Source organism: Sinohyriopsis cumingii, chromosome 11 (genome assembly GCF_028554795.1).
Source record: "Sinohyriopsis cumingii isolate HCF-2022 chromosome 11, ASM2855479v2, whole genome shotgun sequence".
Taxonomy (NCBI): domain Eukaryota; kingdom Metazoa; phylum Mollusca; class Bivalvia; order Unionida; family Unionidae; genus Sinohyriopsis; species Sinohyriopsis cumingii.
Genome location: NC_142971.1, coordinates 97,048,683 through 97,066,672, shown reverse-complemented (window position 1 = coordinate 97,066,672; position 17,990 = coordinate 97,048,683).

The following is a 17,990-nucleotide window of genomic DNA, read 5'->3' as shown; positions in this document are numbered from 1 at the left end:
CGCAACGGGCCACTAGGGCACAGGCCACTGAGAAGCAGTCTATCGAATTTACCACGGTCGAAGACCAAAGTTTTCCTGACCTAAGTGGAAGAGTCATCAAAGGGGGGTGATAGTTTTCGCCAGTGTTTCCACGAGACAGTCCCTATTTTAAATGACATACATTCAACCCCACCCTCTTATCACAGATCCTAGCAGGGGGAAGACTTTCCAGGACGACACGTGGACCCGACAAGTGGTTTCCTGGGTATCTGTATAACGTTCAGTGCACCGCTGAAGCCTTTGCCCTGGGTTCTCAAAGCTACAAGCGCAGCACTTATCACTTGGTGGTCATTCTAAGCACTTTCAATCAACTCTTACCCTTATGGGTTCACGATGGAATACAACAACGGGTTCTAAATGCAGTCCATTTTGGAGACTATGCAGGCAATGTGGACTTGCAAGAGGTGTATCTTCAATTCCTTACTCACGAGGCTTTTAGAAGTTCTGCGATTCGCCTAAAACAAGCTACAAAAACAGCAGGCTAGTTATATTTTGGAGCAATTCATTATTTCGCGTGTTAACCCCATTCTCATTTTCAAACTCCTTGTCAACAAGGATATCTCCGACCTCGTATGCTTTCAAGATTTCGGTCGATTAGATATGAAATCAGTATTCAAGAAAAAGAGTGTTTCAACCAGGGACCATAATTTAAACAAAAAATAAAGTTGTATTCCTATCTCTCTTGCATGTATCACAACAAATGATAAAGTCGAACTTAATAGTCCCATACAAATTTACATCAATTTTCAATATTTGGTGACCGCTCCGGTGGCGTCCGCATCGGAAGCGGAAGGTCGTGGGTTCGATCCCTGGCCGAGTCATACCAAAGACTTACAAAAAATGGAACTAACAACTCCATCGCTTGGCGCTCAGCATTAAGAGGTTAGTGTTAGGACTGGTCGGCCTGGTGTCAGGATAATGTGACTGGGTGGGACATCATGCTACATGTCTGTGGCACGATGCCCCAGTGCTAGGCATCACTATAAACTGTAACACTGCAGACACCGTAGCAATATAACTGAATTTTTTTTAAAGCTACGTTAAAAATCCAAATCACACACACACACACTATTTGGTGCCGATGACAAGATAATATACGAGTATTCTCACCATTGTTCATAACATCCGTGCCGCGAACTTAAAAGACGTTCATAGTTTATCTCACCATAACTAAAATCTTTGCTAAAATATCTGATATTCAGTCGGCAATCTCAATGCATCAATGTCATGGAACTGTTACAAATTATGCTGACTCATAGAAACAAGAAATTGTTATCATGTATTATGAATTACCGGTTTGATCATTACAACGGAGTTAGAAACAAAATGGTATTTTCATTATTAGGCAAAATGTTAAAGAATGGGTAATAACTATTGAGTTTCATTAATATCCGTAAGTAGTATAGTGGGACTGTCTAGGGACAATGGGACTTGCCATAAAAAACAGGGTCCTGGCACTCTGGGACAATGTGAATTTACCATTGTGAATCTGTCTAGGGACAATGGGAATTTTAACATGGATGGGTCCATAGAGGGACAAAAAGTAATCGGTCTGTCTTGGGACAATGGGAGAATACATTACAGGGAAGGTTACGTCACGATACTGACGATTAGCAACATTGTAGCAAGGGGCTAACCTCAATCGGGACCAAAGAGCGGGGGAAAAAACAACGCTTGGCGGGAACCGGAATGGCGGGACAGAGACAGAGATAACATACAACAGACAAACATACAAACACAAACAGCTATACAACCGACTAAAAAAACATTTAGGCAAAAAAGCAAATCTTTTCGAGACATACGAGTAGCCCGGACAAGAGTATTTGGGTTTATGTTCACATCATTTCGTTAACATAGGTCTTCTTCTCTTCCGCAAACGTATTCTGACTGCTGGTCCGTAAACAAGGACGCTTTTCAAACAGCCTTGTCTCTCCACATAAATTCTTCTTTTCCAAACGCTCGTATCGGTGATCCTGATAATTGTCCATGATGATCTGACATACATGGGTAAGTCCGTACGGAACAGCATTGACGAAACGAGAGTAGATGATTCTACGTTTGTCCACATTTTGTGACAAGAACAGGTGAAGGGAATGCAGTGAACTGCGGTTATTTATATTGGAAGTGCGGATCGAAACGGATTGAGTTTATTCACCAATCTAAACACACGTTACAATATTTAGTCTTAACACGGAGTCAGCCTTCCGATCCGAAGAGAGTGGACTGTGACGTCACATTCCCTATATAGATGCACTAGCGTCTGTGCGCAGTCAATCCATGCGACACCGTTTTTCAAACATGATGGAAACTAAGAAGATAATGAATTGGGGTGCACCGGCCTTGGAGACGAGAAACGCTGGTATAGCAGCGGCTACCAAAGTCACACAGGCCTATTTCCAGTAGAGGTCGATTTTAATTGGGATTAAGTCGATTTTCTATCTTCTTCTCAAGAATTTGTTCCGGTACCAGAAGCTTCGCCACCTTCTCCTTCTTTACCACACGTCGATAATTTTAAACAGAGGCAGAAAGAAGAATTGGAGAAATTTTTACAACAGCAGAAAGAAGCAGAACAAGCTTTTCTCCTTCAACAGCAACAGCGAGAAGAAGAAGAGGCAAGAAGTACACGACAGGAAGAAGCAGCAGAGAAAAAACAAGGTCTAGGAGAGAAGGAGAATATTGAAGGTCAAACGGTAACAGTACTCTTATACATTTTAGCAGAATTAAGGAGTCTTAAAAGAATGTCTCAGAATTCTTTATTACGACCCAAGAGAAAAAGACCTTCCGGAACCAAACAACCTAGTTCTGTTACTACGTCTGCGATACCACCCCTAGTGATTTCTACCAAATCATTGACAGAAACCAGTCCAGAAGTAGGCCTTGGCCGTGGCAACCAAGAGCCACTTTTTCTGCCTGGTCTATTCTGGTACAAATTTTACAATCCAATTCACAACACAAGGAACACTTTAAAAAGTTCATATACTTCTTCTGTGTCTTTGTTCACTCTCTGTTTTTTTGAATTTCTTCATTTTCACAGTTTTCTCCTCCTCTTCGTCCTCACTTTCTCCTCGTCTAAGTTTCTTCTCTGTTTTCTCTTTCTTCACGTGTCTGAATTCTTCTTTTGGGGATGGCACATCTTCTTCTTCCTGTTCTAAACCTCCCTCTTCTTCTTGCTCCTGCTCCCTGTTAGGGCATTCTGAAGACCAATGTCCTTTTTCTTGACAATGATAGCAGGTATCTTGACTTTTGTCTCTTCTGACGCCCGTTTTGCTTTTTTGATGGTCTGGACACTCTGAAGATCAGTGCCCTTTCTTCTTACAGATTTATCAAGTATGTTGACTTTTATCTCGAAAGGAGGGGGAGTAGCCCGTCGGCTTGTCTGAAGAAATTTTCTTATGACACCTCGCAAAGCTTTGATAAGAAGTTCGATCAGTGTGGGTTCTTCCATCGTTCGGTTTGAGAGTGAAATGAATATTAGAAGAGAAGACACACGCATTATATATACACTTGTTTGACATGGATATAAAGTGACCCATGGTGTTTAAAATGTAGTCATTTGACTTTTTGCAGTCAAAGATGAAAGAACCGCATCATGTCACGGAGAGAGGAGAAGAAAGTAAGAAGCAGAAACGTGATTTATCGCCTCGTACAGTAGATTTAAGTCTTGGCAGAAATTTATGCCAGTGATGTTGAAGATGATATGAGTGAACCAGAATCCAGATCCAGAGAGTTTACATGCAACTAAAGTTCACCACTATTAGTAAACCCTGAAAAGTACTATCACATTCGAGAGATGGAAAAACGCTCCTCTAGACAATTTAGAACGACGGTGTAGTACACGGTGAAGTTTAGAACGAAGTTAGTTTAGAATTTAGAACGACGGTGTAGTACACGTTGAAGTTTAACAATTTATGCCCGAAAACACCATGGATGTCATCCACCCTCAAACGACCAATTTTGTCAAACGTCAATATTCGGTCAAAGCCCTATGATGGCTACATTACTTGTGCGATAAGGAAGACAAATGGGTCCAACATGCCCGCAACGGAGGAGGCCAAAAGACCATCGGAACGTATTCAGTGGATAGATGGGACTTAGAAAACTCCAAGATCGTGTACGAGTATAAAAGTTGCTTATTTCACGGATGACCCCTCTGCTACTCTGAACGTGACACTAAAAATCACTTTTTACAACGGACCATGACAGACTTGTACGAGACCACTTGTCAGGGGCGCTTGAAGTTAGAACAGCAAGGATACCAAGTGGTGGAAATGTGGGAACACGAGTACCAACACCGTTTAAAAACCGATCCCGAGTTAAAACGCATCGTGGAAAGTTACAAGTTGGTGGACCCACTGATCCCGCGAAATAGTTTGTACGGAGGACGGACAAATACCACGTGTGTTCGCTGTATCCTTACGTGTGCAAATATTGTCGCTTTTCCGCAGGATATCAGCAATTGCTGACGGAACACATCGACCTGAATAACATTCGACAATACAAAGGATTGATTAAATGTAAAGTCTTGCCTCCCACGGACTTGTACCATCCCGTTTTAGCTCACCATTGACAAGGAAAACTGATGTTTCCCTTGTGTCGTACTTGTGCCGAAACGTGTAACCAAGACCAACCGTGTCAGCCCACCCAAGAAGAACGCTCTTTGACGGGAAAGTGGGTCAGAGTGGAATTGTTGAAAGCTCTGGACCTGGGATACCAACTGTTAGAAGTGTACGAAATTTACCACTTTCCCAAGACAGAAAAACCCACAAGGGCGACAAGATTTAGAAAGGCATTTTCGCAGACTACATGGATGCCTTTTCGAAACTGAAACAATAAGGAAGCGGCTATCCTTCCTGGTGCCACACTCCCGAAGACCAAATCAAATTCAAAGAGAAATACTAGGAGCAGGAAGGCATAACTTTAGACTACATCGAGGAAAACGAAGGCAGGCGATCGTTTGCCAAAGTGATGTTAAATTTCGTGTGGGGTAAAATGACACAACGACCGTGTTTGCCCAGGACAGAGTATTTGACAGAACCTTCCCAATACTTCCAGATGATGCACGACAAAACCAAATACATGAAAGAACGGGGACGTCGTTCGTGAGGACTTGATCTTAGCCAATTACGAAGAAAAACTGGACTTTGTACAAGCTGACGAATTTGGAAATGTCATCATTGCGGCTTACGTGACAGCCCATGCTCGCTTAAAATTGTACGAAGCTTTAGAACTCTTAGGTGATCGCATCCTGTACCTTGACACGGACAGTTGCATCTACATCGATCGCCCGGGTCAACGTCACCCTGACATAGAAGGAGACCGTTTAGGAGCCCGGACAGACGAAAAACCCCGACGACAAGATTCTAACTTTTGCTAGTGGCGGCCCTAAAAATTACGGCTCCGAATACCGGGACCCACAAGGAGAACTACACATTGAGTGTAAAGTGAAAGGATTGACTCTCAATTATGGCACCAGTCGAGTGGTGAACTTTGGGACATTGAAAGAAGCCTTACAGTCTGGATAGGATGGAAATTTTAGAGTGACCACCTACGAACCGCATAAGATTGTATGTTTACCCACTCACCAAATCGTAAGTCGACCCCTGGAAAAACTGTATCAGATCGTCTACCAGAAGCGAGTGCGGCTTCCCAACCACTTCACTTTACCGTACTGTCACATCGATATTGGTCAGTAAATAAAAAGGGACAACGTCCAAGACCGATAGCTCATTGTAACTACCAAGACCAAAAGAGAAAGACGAATCCTTTTAAACAGACATCATTCAAGTTTGGGGATTCTCAAGTGGAGTGCGGTGCTGTGCCTCGCGATGAGGGCGATGCCGTACGCTGTGACCGCAGCGATGCAGTAAAGCATCATTGAAACTTTGCTATAACTACTACTACTACTACTACTACAATGCCTACCATGGAAAAGGATGCGAAAGCGATGCCACTCGTTATCTCTTTACTGGTTTTCATGATGGATGTCATTCTCACGTGACACCATGCAGCTACCAAACTATGGATCCAAAACAGAGTAAACTCCTGCGGATTTCACCCTACCCTCATCGAAATGAAACTGTGAAAGACGAATATTCTCTACCTGTGCGTTTGCCTGAATACTGCAACTGTGAAAATCGATTCCAAACCTTCCAAGGAAAATGGACTTAATATCTGAGAGGACCTACCCCCGAAGAATTAGCCAGATCCAGATTTTTCTACTTGGGCCAAGGGGATAAAGTCAAGTCCTTCAGCTGTGGTATATCACTACAACATTGGGAGCAGAAAGATTCGGCTTACCTGGAACATGTTCGATGGTCTCCGAATTGTCACTACCTTCCTTTAATGGGACCCTAGTCATTGAAGTAGTATACCATGTTGTTGAAGAAACCAGATTAGCTAAGAGTAAAACGTTGGACAAACCTAGACAAGTATTTAAACCCCATTTAAAATAATATTCAAGGTTTACCAGACTAACTGCAAGAGAAGATCTACAAGGAAGTTTGACAGGGACTTGCCAGAGCAAAATGACAATGTGTGACTGTTGAGAAAAGTCAACAAACGCGTCAGATTTCTCTGGATCAGGTGTGCGTTCATCCGATTATTCCATTTTAGACCGTTTACATCAGCATATTTTATTGACATTCTTGGCCGTTACTCACTATGTTCATTACTTTCGCTCTAATAGAAGGTTTTAATTAAAATAATACTGACTGATATGAAAATGGATACTTTTCAAGAGAACATTAGTGGTTTGCCTGTGGGGTTGAGAGAACGCATTTACCAAGACTTGGTCAAAATACAAGTTGAACACAAAGAACAATTGCATCCGTTACATTACCGATGTTTAAACCACTGGTACCTGAATATTATAAGAAGACTGATTTAGGAGAAAGTGTTTCAGTGGTCAGACAGTGATCACTACCGATTGGCACAAAGGATCGGTTTATTACTGCTGATTCTATTAGCTACAAGGTGGACTTACTGCAGCAAATTCCAGAAGAAGAGTTAGAGGGTTACCAAAATCTTTCACATAACGTAAATTTAGTTCATGAGAGTGTGACCTGCAGGTTAGTTATTAAATCATTTATACTCGTCACTGGATCATCTCTGATCATACGATCATCTCTGTGTAGAAAATACACTTATTACATCCGACAAAAGAGGGTATAAAACGGACTACAATTCCACAGCCTTTATCACTTGTGACACAACAAATTCCGTGGAAGGAAATCAATGACACTGTTCATACAGTGGAGGATTACCAACACATGAACTGAGTCCATTGAATTGGGGTCGTCGTGTGGTGTGTGTCTTAGTGACTTACTTTCTGGGATTTCGTTTACCAGCCGATTCCTTGTGGACTCTTTACGAACAATACTTGCCACCAAATAAAGCATGAAAGTGACCCCTTTAAATGTCCACTAAAGACTCATTTTGTTCAAATCCTTGCTCTTTCATCTGATACTTCTCGGCCTCTACTGGATAAAAAGATTCGTTAACTTTTACTTATCGACGATGTGTGTGTAGCTTGTGACTTACACCCTCATTGAACAGATGTAGGTGACTGGAAAAATTGGGGTTTTGAGGCTTGGACCAAACGTCGAGGGAAAAAAGTAACTTTTAAACCTGTGTTAGTGACAGTGCTAGAAGAAGAATCCGTCACCAAGGACAACCACTCCTTTCAGGACAGGACCGTCAGAGACATTCCCGAAAGACCATTATGGGATGACACCCGTGTGACTCTACCCAATGTAGAGACTGTAAGAACATTACACACTGTACCTAGAACACCTTTGTTACCAAAAACATGTACAGTGACTTGTTTATATTCCACTTTGATCGTTTTGATGTGTATTTTATCGTTGTACTTAACCATATGGTTTTTAATGTATTTTTGTCTTTCGTGTTGTTCCATTATAACATAAAATAAACTTGTCCTTAAAAAGTATTAAAACTCTTGTCTTTTCTGCCTTCATATCAAAAGTGACATTCCTTGCACTATGGATACCTCTGCTGTCTCTGCTCCCTCTTCCTCCATTTTCAAAGTCATCGACGAACACTTAGATCGTGCCAGTTGGGAGGCCTTATATCTTCACCATCCCTTAAACATGTTAATTGCCTGATCTAGCGGTTCAGGCAAAACGGAATTTGTCAAACGTTTGATCGAACATAAAGATCATTTGATCAATCATCCACCTCAACAAATCGTGTGGTGCTACAAAGAGTGACAACCGGTGTACAGTCTCTTGCGAGAAAGCCAAGGCGATTACATCGTGTTTGTGGAAGGCATTCCTAACTAAGACGACGAAATCGTGTCTGACCCCAGTCAAACCCATCTGGTCATTCTCGACGACATGTTAGGAGAAGACGAAAAAGGTATTAATCTGTAGTTTACGCGCAAAGGGCATCATCGTAATGCCAATGTCATTTACATTACTCAAAATTTGTTTCAACAAAGTAAAGCCCATCCCACCATCTGTCTCAATGCTCATTACGTGGTCTTGTTTAAAAGCCCTAGAGATAAATTATAAATTACAAGTGCAAGTCATAGCTAAACGGTTAAGAACGCCTTGGATGACTCATGCGTATGACGATGCCACTCATACCCCACACGCCTATTTACTCGTGGATTTACCCCCCCCCCCCCGATTATATGCGATTTCCTACCCATTTGTTTCACCACTGGTGTCAAGACGGAGGGCACGTCCCGTACACGTCCCCTTCGTCTACTTAAAAAAAAATCTAGTAAAATCTCAGACACTTTGGGTCTGTCTAACACAGCGTCAACATGATGTCCCTTCAGTCTCATCTTTCCGTCAAACTGATTACACCTTGTACGGCATCAGTCGCATAAAATGCACAGATACGTGCTCGTGTCTTAGAAGCCAGTCTCAATGAAGTCTTACGATGGTTTACGGTGAAAGCACGTCAATTACTGCAAGGTATAATTCACATTCCTCATGAAACCAAACGCTTTAATGAGAGAAAAAAGTAGCCTTGACGCAATAGGCGAATCCCCGTATCAACACTCAAACCAAAAAGCAAATCGTTTCGAGGGAGCGTTCCAATGTAAAAAGACCCGAGGCAAAGAATGGGAATCAGTGTTTTTGTACTCCTGAACACCCAAAGATGTCAACCCTCACAAACCATCCCTCTTCTAGAAAGAAAAGGAAAAAACCGCCTTCTTGTTTAGTCAAACATGGGAACATGTTGTTCATCCTGTCCAAAGCTTCTCCACCCATGCGAGAAAAAAAGTCATTCAGACAGCCTCCAAAGACGTCATCGATACCGTGTGCGAATGTTGTTTGAATTACTTGAAAGGTACGATACCTCTGTCAAAACACCAGAAAAATGCTTAGCCAAACATCGTCACGTTCTTCGCCAAATGGTTCGAAAGAAAATACCCATTCGTCAAAAGAAAAAACTCAGACGTGACCCTTGAAATCAAATGGAAGGACGAAAACTAGCTTTTTGTGCCTTACAAACGATGGATGGAATACCATCGTTGGCAAGAACAACGGACCCCGCATTTGCCTCCCAATCGTCATTTGACTGAGATGTCCCAGTTTCAACACGAATGCAGTCGTTGATGGATCGCAACGATTTGTCCGAAACAGGAAAATAGCAAACGTACGGTCAACTCTTGCAACGATTGCAACTCTTTGACCAGAAAGATTTGAACGAAACAGCTCTGCCCACTCTGAAAGATTTTAAGACCTTGATTAAAAGTTCACCACCACTACCACAACACTCTCAGCGGTCAAGACAGACGGGGCCCCATAAATACCTGAGGAAGAAGAGGTACGAGAAGTCTTTCAAACACCGTCAGCAGCTCCCATTCCTAGTAAGTTTTCAGGTCCTTGTTGATTCTTTCCCCCACTCCCCAAAGAGAAGAACTGAAAGCTTTGTTAAAAAGATGATGTCCCCTCCTCCTTCGACAAAAGTCAGAAAGAAAGAAGGAAAACCAGAAGTGAAAAAAGAAAAGAAGACCAAAGTCATCCCATTACCACCTCTACCACCACCACTACCAACTAATTTTACTCCCGTGGCACATCTGTCACATACATCCGTTTCCAAACCACCCTTTCGCCCCATCCAAAGTAGCATCAGCGAAGAGTGGGTGACTTATAAAAAAAAATGGAGAAGGCGTTAGCCAGCCTTTACCACAATCCATCCTATCCTGCAGGTTACAGAGGATATCAGAAATTGTATCGTCCTGCCAAAACTCGATTGAAAGGTCTCTGTTTACCTCAGGTGCAACGATGGTTACAAGAACAAACCACGTTCACCTTACAAAAATTTCCATAAGCCGCACTCGAGTGGGGGCATCGACCATCAATTTCAAGCCGATTTGGCCGATGTCTCTCATTTGGCCACATATAATCGTAGCTACAAATATTTATTTTATGTCATCGACGTCTTTTCCAAATCTGCCTGGTTCGTGCCATTGACTCTAAATCGAGCAATGAATTAGTGCGAGCCTTCCAACTGGTGTTGAAACAAAGTGGTCGTCATCCTCTTCGATGGCAAACCGACAAAGGCACATAATTTCTGAACCAAGCTTTCCAAAAAGAATTAAATAAATGAGACATTCAGTCTTTCACCATCGAGAATCCCGAAACCAAAGCCAGCATCGTGGAACGATTTCAACGTGCCTTGAAAGAACGCATGTGGAATTTCTTCACGCATCACCACACTCTCAGGTACATCGACGTCTTACCGCACTTGGTTCAAGCGTATAACCAATCTTACCATCGAAGCATCGAACGTGCCACCTCCCCCACCCCAAGTGACTCCCGACAACGAAGTGACTGTTTTCGAGCACCTGTTTGGTACATCCCCCACGGTGTCTGTCCCAACGAAAAATGGAATGTTGCCAGTAGGAGATTGGGTGCGCATTGGCAAAACCAGACGCACTTTCGACAAAGGTTACTTACCCAACTGGACCACCGAATTGTTTCGTGTCACTGGAAGCGTGCGTGGTCGTCATCCTGCCGTCTATAAATTGAAATACATGAACGGGGAAGTGTGAAACGTTACCTTTTAATTGCCCGAGTTACAACGCGTGACCGAAAAAGAAGACGAAGTGTACAACATCGAAAGCATTCTCCATCAAAGAACCCGTAAAGTGGGAAAACGAAGTGTCAAAGAATTCAAAGGACGTTGGAAAGGGTATCCTCCCAGTTTTGATTCTTGGATCGACGCTTCGCAAGTCATCGACTATAAAAATAAGTAACCATCATGCCCTTCCACACAGCCTCAGCTACCGCTACCACCGCAGTGACCACTTCTTCACCGAGTTCCTCTTTGCAAGGTCTACAAAACCAGCTCTTGTGGGTGTGTTGTGGAGAACGCGTGCCTAAAACGCAAATCTTTAAAAAATAAAATATTCATAGTCCTTAATACGTTTGTCTATGTATCGTGCTTCCTCATTTTATTTTAATGCCACTACATTTTCTGTTTCTAATTCGTAAACAATTCATCATATTTAATTCGGGAGTACATGCTTTTTACTGTTGATTCTTTTGGTTTTCAAAATATTTTTAACATTGACTAAGTAATTGTATTTTGTAGTATAGAGACTTCGGGAGTACATGCTTTTTACTGTTGATTCTTTTGGTTTTCAAAATATTTTTAACATTGACTCAGTAATTGTATTTTGTAGTATAGAGACTGCTCTTGTTTTGTAGTATAGAGACTGCGCATGGTTTGTAGTAGAGAGATTGCTCTTATTTTGTAGCACAGAGACTGCTTTTCTTTTGTAGTGTAGAGACTGATGTTGTTTTGTAGTATAGAGACTGCTCTTGTTTTGTAGTATAGAGACCGTTCTTCTTTTTTAGTATAGAGACAGCTCTTGCTTTGTAATACAGAGACTGCTCTTGTTCTGTAGTATAGAGACTGCTCTTCTTTTGTAGTACAGAGACTGCTCTTGTTTTGTATTCTAGAGATTGCTCTTGTTTTTTAGTATAGATACTGCTCTTGCTATGTAGTATAGAGAGTGCTCTTGTTTTGTAGCATAGAAACTGTTTTTGTTTTGTAATATAGAGACTGCTCTTGTTTTGTAGCATATCGATTGATCTTGCATTGTAGTAGAGAGACTGCTCTTGTTTTGTAGTGTGGAGACTGCTCCTGCACTGTAGTATAGTTACTGCTCTTGTTTTGTAGTATGGAGACTGCTCTTGTTTTGTAGCATAGAGATTGCTCTTGAATGTAAAACCTGCTCTCTATATTCTCTTCTTTCAAGTCTTCGAGTTTATTAAAGACTAGCTCGCCTAAAATTATTTGCCTGACTTCTAGTATTACTCCAGTATAGCTAGTAACTTAGCCTGTTCCAAAACTGGTTTTGTATTTTGAAATTAGGACCTTTTGACCAATTTTAAAGTTTGGAACTCAAAATGATGTCAGTTTTTAAAGAAGCAAATAGATTGGTCTATACTTTTTGATCAATTTATCTAGAAGCATTTTATATTTCATTTCGATTTATCAATCTTAAATGCTGAACCCAAGCGTATTTTCTTTGTATTCATAGTTGTCTTTTAGACATGTTTGCATGTCATCTCTGTCTGAATGCCACTAGACATCTACGTTATCCACATACACTGTTTTATAGAGAAATCGTTTTCTGTCTTGTGCAGTGTAATGTAACTGTCTCCTGTTCAGTTAACCATCCTTTCAATTCGGTGTATTTTATTAGTGCCCGTTTAATTTGTTTCTGCAATTTATTCATATTTGTATAAGCGACCAGATTTTCAGAACCTCAAATGCAGTTCATTGTTCGTCATTTAAAATGAAATACGAACATCCTGAGGATACGTTACACCTTATATAATGACTTTATGCGTTTTAATAAGTCACCTGGCAGACCATCTAAAACGGACATAATATTTTATCATTCTGTGTCTCCAATCCTGTAAAGGTTTTAATAATTGCACTTTTTCTTAAATTTGGCATTTCTATGCTTGAGTCTGCTACAAGTGCCTCACATAGTGAATCATCATGCGTTTTTTAATTAAACTTTTTCACAGTGTTATTATTTCTGATTTTGTCGAATCGTTTCAGACGGAATTGTATTGCAAATTTAGCATCATGTTCAAATACCAAATATGTAATTGATTCCTTTCTTGTGTTGTAGTGTTTTAGCCATCCTGTCGTTATATCCGGTACTACTTATTTTGTTGTTATCATCATTAAATTTATTTAGTACGTTGGTACTTAGCCATCCTGCCGTTATAGCTGGTACTACTTATTTTAATGATAGCATCAGTACATTGGTATTTAGCCATATCGTCATTATATCTGGTACTACTTATTTCAGTGATCCCATCATTAAATATATTTAGCACATCTGTATTTAGCCATCCTGCCGTTATAGCTGGTACTACTTATTTCAGTGATCCCATCATTAAACATATTAAGTACATCGGTATTTAGCCATCACGTTATTATAGCTGGTACTACTTATTTCAGTGATCCCATCATTAAATATATTTAGTACATCGGTATTTAGCCATCCTACCGTTATAGCTGGTATTACTTATTTCAGTGCTATCTTCATTAAATATATTCAGTACATCGATATATTTGCCCGTATTTTCCATTTATCTAAGGAGTTCGTCAGGAAACTAATGTCTTCACTCATATGAATAATTTTTATGATTAGTTTGTATCCAGGAGCTGTTTAGAAATCAGATTGCAATTATCAAAGGAAAACGACTATTCGATAACTAAAATTAATGTTACTTTTGTGTGCAGAAGATATTGTTCTTCTTGCCGATATCAGAGTTCTAGATATATTATTGTAAAGGGACATACTAATGATCAAACCGGTTTAGGAGAAAGAATAGGTCCAATTACCTCTTCTCCATGTCGTAAGCGGCGTTATGATCATTGCTTTTAGTAATATCCGTTGTATATAGAAACTCAAAGATGAAGTTGATAAAACTAAATTACTCATATCTTGTAAAGACATTCATTTTCATTTATAATGGTTTCGATGTCGAAGAGGTACATGCATACATTTATATTCGAGTACTTTTAAGTAAAACTGGAGATTTTGAAGTCAATGAAGCAAACAATTTCAAAGTCTGATAAAGTTGTTCTTCTTGTTAGTAGATAAGTACTGAAAATACTGAAACAGTCAACCGGCTTCATCAGCATCGTGTCCCCAATATAAGCACATGTAAGGTCTAATACATTCTGCTGAAAGTTTGCACAACCATGAAACACAGCCAACATTTTAAGGCTGTTGATTTATTTTATGTCAGGCTTTACACATTAGTCATTTTCCGCTCTACTAAATGCATAATAAATGTATCTGGATGTGGTCCAGAATTCAACTTTGTTTTATTTTGTTATATATAAAAAATAGATTTTTAGGGTACTAGTACTATATTAGACAAGTTAACAATGCTGGCCCTGAAACGTTTGGAAATTTTGGGTCCGATTTAAATTTGCAAGTATTTTTCGAGATGTTGTCGTATGTGTGTGTGTGTGTGTGTGGGGGAAGATGGTGTTTAAATCGGTTTGAACCGTTGATTGTTTAAAAGATTTATCAGAGTTCTAGATATATTGTTGTAAATGGACATAAGAATGATCAAACCGGTTTAGGAGTAAGAATAGACCCAATGAACTCTTCTCCATGTCGTAAGCGGCGACTAATGGAAAAAGGAACGACATTGGCTCAATAGTTAGCACGCTGGACACGTGAACCGAAATCTAACAGGGTCAAGTACTAGCATTGAATGAAGGCTAAATACCGTCACTAGCTGATTGCCAGGCCTTTAATACGTATTATATATATATATATATATATATATATATATATATATATTACAATGTAAGAGCAGCCCTTTATATATGATTCAAAGTGTAAAATCAATATTTCATGAAGGGTTTTACATGCAGACAATTTCATAACAGGCTTGAATTCTTTCGATAAAGTTTGTTTACATAAAGTGTATAAATCATTTACATTTAGATTTAAAAATCATTATTTACTAATATAGATACGAAGATTGATGGGAGATTCATTTCACCATATATTTAACTTTAGTTACATTAACGAACAAAGAGGACTCTGTTTAAGAAAATAATGCTACACAATATATTGAATATTAATTGCATGAAACAAAGAGCTCATGGAAAATTTATTTGAGTTCTTACGTTAAAAGCATAGATTTAGCTCTTCGTTGTGTATGAAGTGAAAAATATTTCATATGAATTAAAATGAATTACAGGTTTAACAACAATAAATTATTTATGTCTTACTGCATATTATTACAGGTATATTTGGGCATTGACCACATTTGTTTGTACATGATTTGTCCATAGTAAAATATGACTACATACATAACTTGTCCAGTATAAAAGATGATTTTATATGCATGACTTGCCCAAAAATAATTGATGACTATATACACAACTTTGTCCAGTGTAAAAGATTACTTTATAAATGACTTGTCCAGTGTAAGAGATGATTATATACATGACTTGTCCAGTGTAAGAGATGATTATATAAATGACTTGTCCAATGTAAATGATGACTATATACACAACTTGTCCAGTGTAAAAGATGACTATATAAATGACTTGTCCAGTGTAAGAGATGATTATATACATGACTTATCCTGTGTACAAGATGGCTATCACTAATAGAAATATTCATCTTTCTACAAGTTGTTGCTGTAGGGTTTAACGCCATTTTCCAGCACAAGATAGGCTATGCATGGCGGCCAGTATTAATGGTGGAGGAAGAACCCGGGAAAACCAGGAAAGAACCACCGACGCACGAGAAGCTACTGGCAAACTTTCTCACATACCCACATTGGCTGAATTCGAGGCTCGAACCCACGTAGATAGGTGAGATGGCACTCGGCCACTCGGCCCTCCTTGCTACAAGTATGTTCCTCTTTAATTATATATTCTTTTGTATTCCTCGTTTGTCACAATGTGGCCTGATTGCAATAAAGGTTGCATTTTGTATCATGATCTCCATCTGATTCAAGGATGACTGGGGATAGGAATAGTTGATGGAAAACAGGTAAGAGAACGTTGTTGAAACAGAATTGTAGTTTCCATGGAGATGACACGATGTGTGTGTGTGTGTGTGTGTGTGTGTGTGTGTGTGCGCGTATATTGAGAGGGGAAAAAACTTTCCATAAACAAGCTTTGATACTATACAATCGACTAAACAGAATATCAACGTTCGAATGAAGGACGAATGCACAGGAGGCAAGACCAGTTTATTAGTCATGAGTCAGTGACAACGGTAACAGTGGATGAGCACTGTAATGGGGAATTCATTGTAATCTCGAAAACATTGTGTTGCAGATAGCACTGCTATCTAGATCTAAACCAGCTTAATTATACTGGGAAAATATTATCGGGAAGTAAAATCTATTGACAAAAGTGACTAACTTTGCTGATTTAAAGTTTTAGTGTGACTCATTTAGATATTAAAATCAATCCAGTTATTGGCTTTAAGACCCTCGCACACAGTTACAACTTTATAAAGTTTTATTGGCTTTAGGACCCTCGCACACAGTTACAACTTTTCAAACTTTTATTGACTTTAGGACCCTCGCACACAGTTACAACTTTTCAAACTTTTATTGACTTTAGGACCCTCGCACACAGTTACAACTTTTCAAACTTTTATTGACTTTAGGACCCTCGCACACAGTTACAACTTTTCAAACTTTTATTGACTTTAGGACCCTCGCACACAGTTACAACTTTTCAAACTTTTATTGACTTTAGGACCCTCGCACACAGTTACAACTTTTCAAACTTTTATTGACTTTAGGACCCTCGCACACAGTTACAACTTTTCAAACTTTTATTGACTTTAGGACCCTCACACACAGTTACAACTTTTCAAACTTTTATTGACTTTAGGATCCTCGCACACAGTTACAACTTTTCAAACTTTTATTGACTTTAGGACCCTCACACACAGTTACAACTTTTCAAACTTTTATTGACTTTAGGATCCTCGCACACAGTTACAACTTTTCAAACTTTTATTGACTTTAGGACCCTCGCACACAGTTACAACTTTTCAAACTTTTATTGACTTTAGGACCCTCACACACAGTTACAACTTTTCAAACTTTTATTGACTTTAGGATCCTCGCACACAGTTACAACTTTTCAAACTTTTATTGAATTTAGGACCCTCGCACACAGTTACAACTTTTCAAACTTTTATTGACTTTAGGACCCTCACACACAGTTACAACTTTATAACGTTTTATTGACTTTAGGACCCTCGCACACAGTTGCAACTTTTAAACCTTGTGAATACCTCTGATTTGGCCACGGCCTTCATTTCCGTTGTAACATGTATTTGCGAATAATGCATTTCGTTTTATGTGTTTGTCAGCTTTTGCTTCATAGTAAGTTTAAAAGGGTAGATCGAAGAAGGGGATGCGAAGCCATTCACCTACCACCCACAAATATAAATGTGCGTGAAGCAACTGGAAGTTTTAATCGCAGTTTGATGATTAAAAGTATGCCCTGGAAACGCTTTGAATGCAAAATATGATGAGGGCTTCGACATCAGGGCTCCCATAAAGGGTTACGACCCCTTGAACGCTTGTTTATACCATCTCAATACCATCTCATTCACGCCTTCATCCAAACGATACTCATCTATCCCCTTTTGTTTATTGTACATTTTGTTTGTAAACTGTTAATTATTATTTTATTTTATTGCATGTTGTTAAAAGCTAATTACCCATTTTATATATATATATATATATATATATATATATATATATATATATATATATATATATATATATATATATATATATATATATATTCATACACTAAAATGCCGTATGTAACACGTATAAGTTTCTGCGATGTTGAATGTTCACAATTTTTCCAAAAAAATTTCGAGCTTGTAATTTTCGAACCAAATTTTTAAATTTCCTTTAGATTAAATT